Genomic DNA, 9,375 nt, shown 5'->3' on the forward strand with positions numbered 1-9,375 from the left:
TTAGATTGAAGAGACTAGAAAGCACCACGTACTTCTCCTTCGTTTGCTAATAAGGAAACCGTATCTAGAGGTCGTATCAATGCCCGAGAGGCAGAGCACAGGCGAATGCAATTATCCTGGTTTCTAATATGGGATGTTCTACCGCCACCCCCCTCCATTTTTTGAAATTCTGAAATGTTTTAAAAAGAAAAACAGAGTAAACATTCATGCACCCACTACCCAGAATTAACGGATGTTACGTTTTATCATTTTATATGTATATTTTTTTAAATTAATTAATTAATTAATTTATTTATTTATTTTTGGCTGTGTTGGGTCTTCGTTTCTGTGCGAGGGCTTTCTCTAGTTGGGGCAAGCGGGGGCCACTCTTCATCGCGGTGCGCGGGCCTCTCACTATCGCGGCCTCTCTTGTTGCGGGGCACAGGCTCCAGACGCGCAGGCTCAGTAGTTGTGGCTCACGGCCTAGTTGCTCCGCAGCACGTGGGATCTTCCCAGACCAGGGCTCGAACCTGTGTCCCCTACATTGGCAGGCAGATTCTCAACCACTGCACCACCAGGGAAGCCCCCATTTTATATTTTTAAATGAAGAAATATACCATTACAGATAAAGTGGGTGCGACCTATTCTCAGTGCCACTCTACTTTCCTTCTGAGGGGTAACTACGGTCTTAAATTTGATACGCATCTTGCTAATCTAGGTTAGTATACTTTCACTATTACTATGTATTTGTAAACAATATATGGAATGACTTCTGGCTTTTGAAGTTTCACATGAATGCTTTATATTTTGTGTATTGATCTACAACTTGACTTCTCACCCAATTCTATGTTTTTGAGACCTATCCACATTGATACAGATGGCTAGACTTCATTTGTCTTAATTACATAGTATTCTATCAAATAGGCTTGCCACAAACTATCTGAGAATTCCCATAGTGATGGACGGTTAGGTTGTTTCCCAGTTTTCACCGTTACAAACAATGCTGTAGGGGGCAATCTTCTCAATATCTTTTCTCAATGTCTCTTAACTCATCCCTGAATTGTCTTATCTGAATTAAGCAGAACTTGCAAACTGGTGATTCACAGGCTATTTTTTTTTTTTCAAGTTGGTTACTAACAGTTAAAAGCGAAGGAATTAAAAATGATGTCAGCTCATCCATTTGGCATCCCAGTAATAAATGGGAAGATCTGACCACACTAGATCTGCACTGTAGACTGGCAACAGTAGTTCAAGCCCAAGAGCAGGTGCCTCCTTTAGATCAGTTCAGGTGATCTCTATTTTTCTCTAAGACACAATGCGTTTAGTATCCCTCTGAGCCCTGTGGTATTTGCATTTGCAACATAATACAGTAATGAGATAGAGTCATAGAGGTACTTTTATTTGAAATCTAGAGTTCTTGAAAGCAATCTTGTTCTTTGAGACTTACTAGATTTTCCTTTATACTGCAAAGATCCCTGCTTTGAATTGTTAAATGCACACCTTGTGTAAATTAATCAGATACTTTCTTCCTAAAGACAGTATGTATTTCCAGGTTAGGAGCTGTGATCAACAAGACCACTCCCCTCACCCCTCACTAATGTACTCTATGTAGCATATTTTCAGGACTTCCCTGGCGGTCCAGTGGTTAAGAATGTGCGCTTCCACTGCAGGGGGCACAGGTTGGATCCCTGGTCGGGGAAGATACCACATGCTACGCAGTACGGCCAAAAAAAAAAAAAAAAAAAAGACTAGCATATTTTCAAAAATATTATTTCTTATGGAAAATTTCAAACATATACTGAAGAAGACAGAATGATATAATGAACCCCTGAGTATCCATCATCTAGCTGTTGACTCATGGCAATCTTGTTTCACTTATACCCCTCCCCTGACATTTTCTCCTGTCCAGTAATATTTACATTGAAGCAAACCCAAGATATCACTGAATCCGTAATATTTCAGTATGGATCTCTAAAAGACTTTTAAAAACGTTACCATAATATCACTATTATTCCTAACACAGCACTAATTGCTTAGTATTTTCAAATATGCAGTCAGTGTTCAAATTTCCAATAGCATCATAAGTGTCATAATATTTATTTACATTTTATTAAATCAGGAATATTTTTCTGTACCGTCCTTAGGTGATGAATGGGTTTGGAAGCCACTGTTGTACATCTTCATTTGTTGAGCTGCAAACTGGCAATGTCTTTCCCCTGGAGGTTACACTCTAAAGGAGATGAAAGGTATCTCAACCCAAAGCAAATGGCTATTCTACCTCAGTGCCTGGAAAAGGGTCACGCCCTGTTGTCCCTTGTGGTTCTTTTAGGGAAGAGATTTTGGGTTTTGATTTTTTAACTTGGAAGTCTATCTATCATTTCCAAGGGTTCCTACATCTCCTTTTCCTCCTATACTAGAATGCCTAGGCCAAGATAGATCAGAATCAATGCTTCTTTGCATGCCTGACTCAGGAAACAGCTAGTAAACAAGGCTTAAAGCAGAAATGAGCTTGCCATATTCATGGAACTGAAAGAATGCCAGTCAGTGTGGTGGTGTGGATTTCTGGTCTATTCTAAGATATACATCTTAAGCATTAGTGAAGGGTCCCAAAATAAACACAGGGATCCTTAAAATTGTAAGTATTTTACTGCTGACTGCTTTGGAAATGCAAACAAGGGGGTAAACAACTGACCTGAAAAGTTACGGACTTAGACATTTACAAAATTCTCACATATATGGTCTTTGATTAATCTGTCTCCCTCAATAGGCTTTAAGTTCCTTGAGGGCAGATATTATTTTTTATTTGATTTTTGTATCTTAAGCACATTGTATTGTGCATTACATAGAGCATGACATAAGGTAGGTGCTCAATAAATGTATGTGTTATGAATGAATGAAGTTCTCTGATTTTATTTCTGAAAGTAAAGTGTTTCACATAATTCTTCTTTAAACCCCAAAGTCCATAGATGTAGGCCCAGTCAAAATGCCAATCAGATGATGTCACTAATCCCCAGGCAAGTGCTCTTTTTTCAGCTGGGCAATTTGTGTTTTGTTTCCCAAGCCTTCATACCAAGGGATCTCAGGAAGGAACTAATCCTGAAGCTTAGGGAAATTCTTGCCCGGGTGATTATTTAAAAAACTTCATATTTGGTATAGTTTCGTTTTGTGATTCTACAAAGTTAATGTTTTAATATAATTTCGTATTCACACTTCCTTTTTAAGGGCAGGAGTAGTTAACAGGATTAGGGGATGGCTGTCAGCAAGATAGGAGGACAATTCATCCCTTCTCTAAGTTCTTGTCATAGGGACACTCCACCTTTAGAAGAAGGCTTACTGTAGGCTTAACCAAAAACCAAAGTATACCGGGACCAGCAAATTAGCTACACTGCATTACAACCCTTCCATCAGTTTTATTTCTTTTTGTTGAGTTTTAGTTAAGTAGCAGTATTATCATGGAGCATCACAAGATTGCTAAGAAATACCTGTTGGGATAGCTTACAGAATAGCAGTACAAGATGGAGGGAAGGAAGGAAGGAGGAAGGAGGGAGGAGGGAGGGAAGAGGGAGGGAGGGTGGGAGGGAGGAAAGAGTAGGAATGGCTCCCATAACACTATTTATATCTCTATTTAACGAAGAAATTTTGAAATGTTACTTAAAACCTAAGCTGCTACCACTCTGTCTTTTGAGTTGCCATAATTCCTATCAATGGGGAAATCAATCTTTACATTGGGGCAGGAAAAGGAATGAGACTCTAGGTAGATGGCCCATGTGTGTCGTAATAACAGTAATGAGAATTGGATACGTACAGGTGAACGGGAGGCTGAGTTTGGGGATATGAGGTTGACAAAGGCGAATTGTTCTGTATGATAAAGTGGGGGAAATTGTTCTCTGTGGCAGAAGGTGTGGGTTGAGAAATGTTGCTCATAGTTAGCAAAAAAGTGGGGAGCAGAGGGGGAACGGAGGGACAAAATGGCGGGAAGAAGAAGAGCAATGAGGGCTGTTATCCAACTGTAATTGTTAGTGTGGCTGTAATTACACACACACACACACACACACACACACACACACACACATACACACACGTTCTCCATGCTTCCAAACATCAAAATAAATCCCCTACAAACTCAAGGCTTTGTGTAAATTAGTCATTATGGAAATCAAAGGAAAAGCTTTGTAGTCTACATCTTTAGGAGATTTGGAGAACAAGGGCAATATGTATGGAATAGTAAAGTAATCCATAAACTAAACTATGTCAGATGAAGCAGGAGCTAAGAGTCCAAGGTGAACGAGAAAATTATAAGCCACAGTTTCCCCTACAATCTTAGAAAGAGGGAGAGACATGAATTTTCCACCATCTGAAGATTGGACGTTTATATTAATTTCATTTTAACCTTAAAGGGCAAGGGTACCTGGGATGACACCTGGTAATCTGCTGGTCTCTCCCACTAGTCTGTTAGCTACCTGAAGGAAGGAACTATATCTTACACAGCTTTATATTCCCAAGGTCTAGCATAGTGTCTGTCATACAATAAAAACCTAGAAAATGTTCATAAAATGAGTGAATAAATCAGGAGAAAACTAGACTTATATGATGGCAAGTAGCAGAATGGCATTATTAATTTAATCAAGTGTCACCATAACTCAGATGACTAATTCACAGATTAGAAATTACAAGGATTCTTAGTCATACCTACCTCTGGCCTCCAGGTGGCAGTATTATCTCATATTAAATTGTTTGAGACCAGATTGCATTTAACTTTTGAGGGGGGAAAAAAATAAATGAATTAAACAATTCTGTAGCTTATTTCTGTAATTGTACTGAGCAAAAATAAGAAATAAAATGTACTTACATGAGATTATAGATTTCTTCTCCAATTTCAACACAAATGAGAATTACTGGTCGTTCTCTAATTCAAGCAGTTTCCAAAACTTTGAAGGTAAATACAAATTGGTGTACTTTGCTTACAAAACACATGTATCTCTTTAAAGTATGGAAATGTGGGGGGGGGCAGTAATATGTCTAGAAATAATTCATCTACCAACAAACAAAGTGACCAGATTAAATACAGGATGGTCAGTTAAACTTGAATTCTAGATAAAGAATACTTTATTCATATAAAGTACTGCAATACTGGGGACTAAAAAAGTACTTGTTTATCTGAAAATCAAACCTAACTGGTCATCCTATATTTTGCTTTGCTAAATCTTGCCATCTTACCAACAACATTTTGTTTTCGTCATTAATTACAAAATAAGCAGAACTCTCCCAGGTCTGCAGGGCCCAGTGCTGTTTCCTTATTTGGAGAGATGAAAAGGAAGTAGCTTGGTAGGGTCGGCTTCCTCGCTGTAAGTCTAACTTTACCGTTCTTTGTACTCTACCCATGCAGATCAGAGTTCCCCAGCTGAGTAACTTATCTTCAGGAAACTGACCTCTCAAGCAAGTGCAGATGGTATAGCCTAAAGTGGTGATTTTATACAAACACAGTGTTTTATAGCACTTGTGAGTCTGGTTGCAAAAGCCAAACCATGAATGAGATTCTAGACCCCATCACTTCTGATTTATACTTTTCAGAGGTACCTCATCCATAGCAGCTATGACAACAGAAATAGGTGAATTGCTTATGAAATAAATCCTATTTCAAGAAAGTAAAGAATTTTCTGGTAAATTCAATCATATGTTATAGTTCTATGTACATTTGCATTTTTAGTATAAGCATTCCCTATCTTCTAGATAAAATGTGCTTCATAATGTCATTTATAAATATTTCTGAATTTAAAATAAGCTTTCCAGGGACTTCCCTGGTGGTCCAGTGATTAAGAATCCACCTTCCAATGCAAGGATGGGTTCAATCGCTGGTCGGGGAACTAAGATCCCACACGCCTGGGGCAACTAAGCCTGCGCGCCGCAACTATAGAACCCACGTGCTCTGGAGCCTGCGTGGCACAACTAGAGAGAAGCCCGCACGCCGCAACAAAGAGCCTGTGTGCCACAACTAAGACCCGATGCAGCCAAAAGTAAATAAATAAATATTTTTTTTAAAAAAAACAAAGCTTTCCATAGAAACAATACTATGAATGGTAGCTCTTCAGGTTACCTAGTAAAAGTGTATTTTATTATGTGACTGAACCACTGTATTTTAAATTAAAAACAGTTTTTTTAAAGGTGGTTATAATAATAGTATTTTGAAGAGTAAGAAAGAAAAAAGGTTTTAAAACATTGAATATTCGTGTTTGAGGAAACCTCAGTAACTCTTTGGCTCTTGCTCTGTCCCAGAAGTCATTCTAAGTGATTTAAATGAATTAACCCATTTAATCCTCATAGTAACCCTAGGAGGTAGATTTTGTTATGATCCCACAAAAGTGGGGCAAGGGTTAAATAGCTGCCCAAAGTCACGCAGCTATCAAGTAGTAGAACTGGGACGTGGGCCTGCCCACAGCTGCGTTAAGCCCTGTACATCACAGCTGTGTTGGTGTAAATACAGAGTTCAGTGAATTGTGGGAGAAGATTCCAAAGGGGACATCTGATCCACTGTCTAGGGTAGTACACCGTATTGTTCACTGAGCCTAGAACAGTTCAAAGTGAAGGGCTGGTCTTTTCCTTAATTTAGGTGTATTTTGAGTGCTCCTTTTGTGCTTACCAACCAGAATGGAGCTGTTTTAGAGTTTATAGATGCAACAAAGAATGTCAGAAAGAGGAAGAAAGATTTACCTGAGGTAACTGGATAAGAGTTAATAAAAGGTGGAAGAAGATTAAGGGGCACATGCGTGTAGGTATGAGAAAGAAATTTCTGGGGTGGAAATAACTGAGTTGAGACCTGAAAAGAAAAATCAAAAGGAGAAGAATTTGACTTTGTTAATTAACTACAGGAAAAGGAAATGGGAAGTGGAAGAGATATTGCCCCAAATTGTTGCTAGTTCTATCTAACTCGCTCAGATTTGTGATAACCTGAGGTGGTTCATGCATGACCCATTTGTGGCAGTGGTGCACTTCCTGAAGGCCATTGCTCAAGGTACAGTCTCTCATGTGCTGAAGGAAGAGTCAAACTCCAAACCCCATTTAGTCGTCTTAGGCACTCTGTCCATCCTTGACCCTCTCCCAAAGAGATAAGAGGTAGGAGGGTGGAGGGAAGAGAATCCTGGACTTACTCTTTGGGGAACAGCCTTCTGACCTTGCTACCTGGCTAGTTGGATAACCTTTGGCCTCTGTTTCCTAAGCTGGGAAAACAGGCATGATATTACCCACCTTGTGATGTAAGCACCCAGCAAATATTAGCTCTCACCCCATTTAATCTTCATAACTCTATGAGGTAGGTATCATTCCCATTTTACAGATGTGGAAAAGGAGGCTCAAAGGGGTTAAGGTCCTTGTTCAAAAGCACGTGAGTGTGAGTACAGAGGTGGGGATAGGATTAAACCCTGTCATTTAATCCTAATGACTATTGCTCTTTCCTTTGCAGTATTGCCTTCAGTAGAAAATGCAACCACTGAAATAAAATGGATTACTTTTTCTCCCCTATAGTGAAAATAAAATAAAGCCTTTTTCTACTTCAGTCCTGATAAATAGGAAAAAAATAAATGAAACCCAGAAATATTTTTTTTCCTAAGATAGCAAAAATGGAAAGGTTTTCTAAAGCAAAATATACTGTTTATAAACATTCCAAAAAGCTTTCAAATTATGAATAAGTAGACACTTGTAGCCTTCATTCATTATAGTAACTTTTATTTTTAAACTATTCCTTATTACCCAAATAATACAAGCCTATGCATTCAACATGTGTTTACTGAGTGTCTACTAGGTGTCAAATATTTTTCTAGGCTCAGTGAACAGTACAGACAAAACTCCCCGTTCTCATGGAGCTGGTATTCAAATGTAAGCACGGCAGATTGTACGAATAACCATAATAATGAAATCACTTCTGTAGAATAGAAAGGATAAGTATTATGGGGAAAATAGACTTGGGAAAGGGGAATAGGGTTGTGGGTGGCCATTGCAGTTTTAGATAGGGAGCTGTGTACTGGAAGGCCGAATTGAGCAGGTGAGTTGTGAGCAAAGACTTGAAGAAAGGGAGGGGTGAGTCATGGGAACATCTGGGCTAAGAGCAGAGGAAGGGCCAGTGCAGTGGCAGAAGGTGGGAGCATGCTTGGTGTGTAAAGACCAGTAAGGGGGTCAAGCTGGCTTGAGAGGGTTGAGCACGGGAAAGGGCAAGAAGTGGTGAGGTGGGAGAGCTAAGGCTGCGTGGGTGGCAGGGTGGGAAGAAGTGGCAGATTATGTGGGGCCTGGTGGGCCATTTTTAGGGTTTAGGTGTTTTTCCCTTTGAGAAATGGAAGCATCTGGAGAGTTCTGAGCAGAGAAGTAACATGATCAAGCCTCCGTTTTGATAGATCACTAGCTCAGGCTGCTGTTGGGAATAGACTGTGGGAGTAGAGGGGAGGAGCAGGGAGACCAATTTGGAGACCATTGAGGTGATCCACGTGAGAGAGGATGGTGCCTGGACCAGGATGGCCGCTGGGAAGGAGGTTAGAAGTGGTCAAAACCTAGATCCATTTTGAAGGTAAAAGTAACAAGGTTTGCGGAGAGATTGGATACGGGGTGTGGGAAGATGAGTCAAGAATCACTCCCAAGTTTTTGGCCTGAGCAACTGCAAGGAAGGATTTGCCATAGACTAAGATGGCAAGACTTGTGTGTTGGAAGCCAGGGAGGGCAGGAAGTTCATTTTGAGATATGTTGTGTTCAAGATGATGTTTCAGGCATTCAGGTGGAGATGCTGGGTAAATGATTGTGTGCTTAAGTCTGGAGCCCTGATCTAGCCTGGATGTATACATTTGTTCAGTACATAGTGTCTACAGCCGTGAGACCTGATGAGATCACCAAGCAAACGCAGAGAGAGAAAACTCCTAAGGACTGAGCCTTGGGAAAAGAGGAACTGGCAAAATTAGGAAATCAAGACAGAAAAGGCTAAAGAAGGAGAAAATTAGAAATACCAGACAATGGTTATGCCATTCACATTTTCATATATATCATTCCAGACCTTTTTCCCTTGCTTGCATATGGCTTCCTTTTTTAAAAGTTCACTTAGAAATATAATCTAAAATTTTACTTTATAGATCCTTTTAAAAATAAATTTTGAGTGTATCCATACATGTATGTGATATTCTAATAAAAGGTAATAAAAGTTTTATGATGATAAGGAACTCTCTCTTCCAGACAGCCTGGTTAGTGGTCTCATCTCACATGTGGCCAGTATATGAATGTATGTGTATATATACACATGTGTATTCATACATGCTTAGGATATGCACATTGTTCTGCCACTTTCTCTTTTCACTTAACAATGTATCTTAGATTTTGTTCCATATTGACATGGAACAAAGTGCATGCAGAGCTTGCACTTTCTAG

Source organism: Balaenoptera acutorostrata, chromosome 14, assembly GCF_949987535.1.
Source record: "Balaenoptera acutorostrata chromosome 14, mBalAcu1.1, whole genome shotgun sequence".
NCBI classification, from domain to species: Eukaryota; Metazoa; Chordata; class Mammalia; order Artiodactyla; family Balaenopteridae; genus Balaenoptera; species Balaenoptera acutorostrata.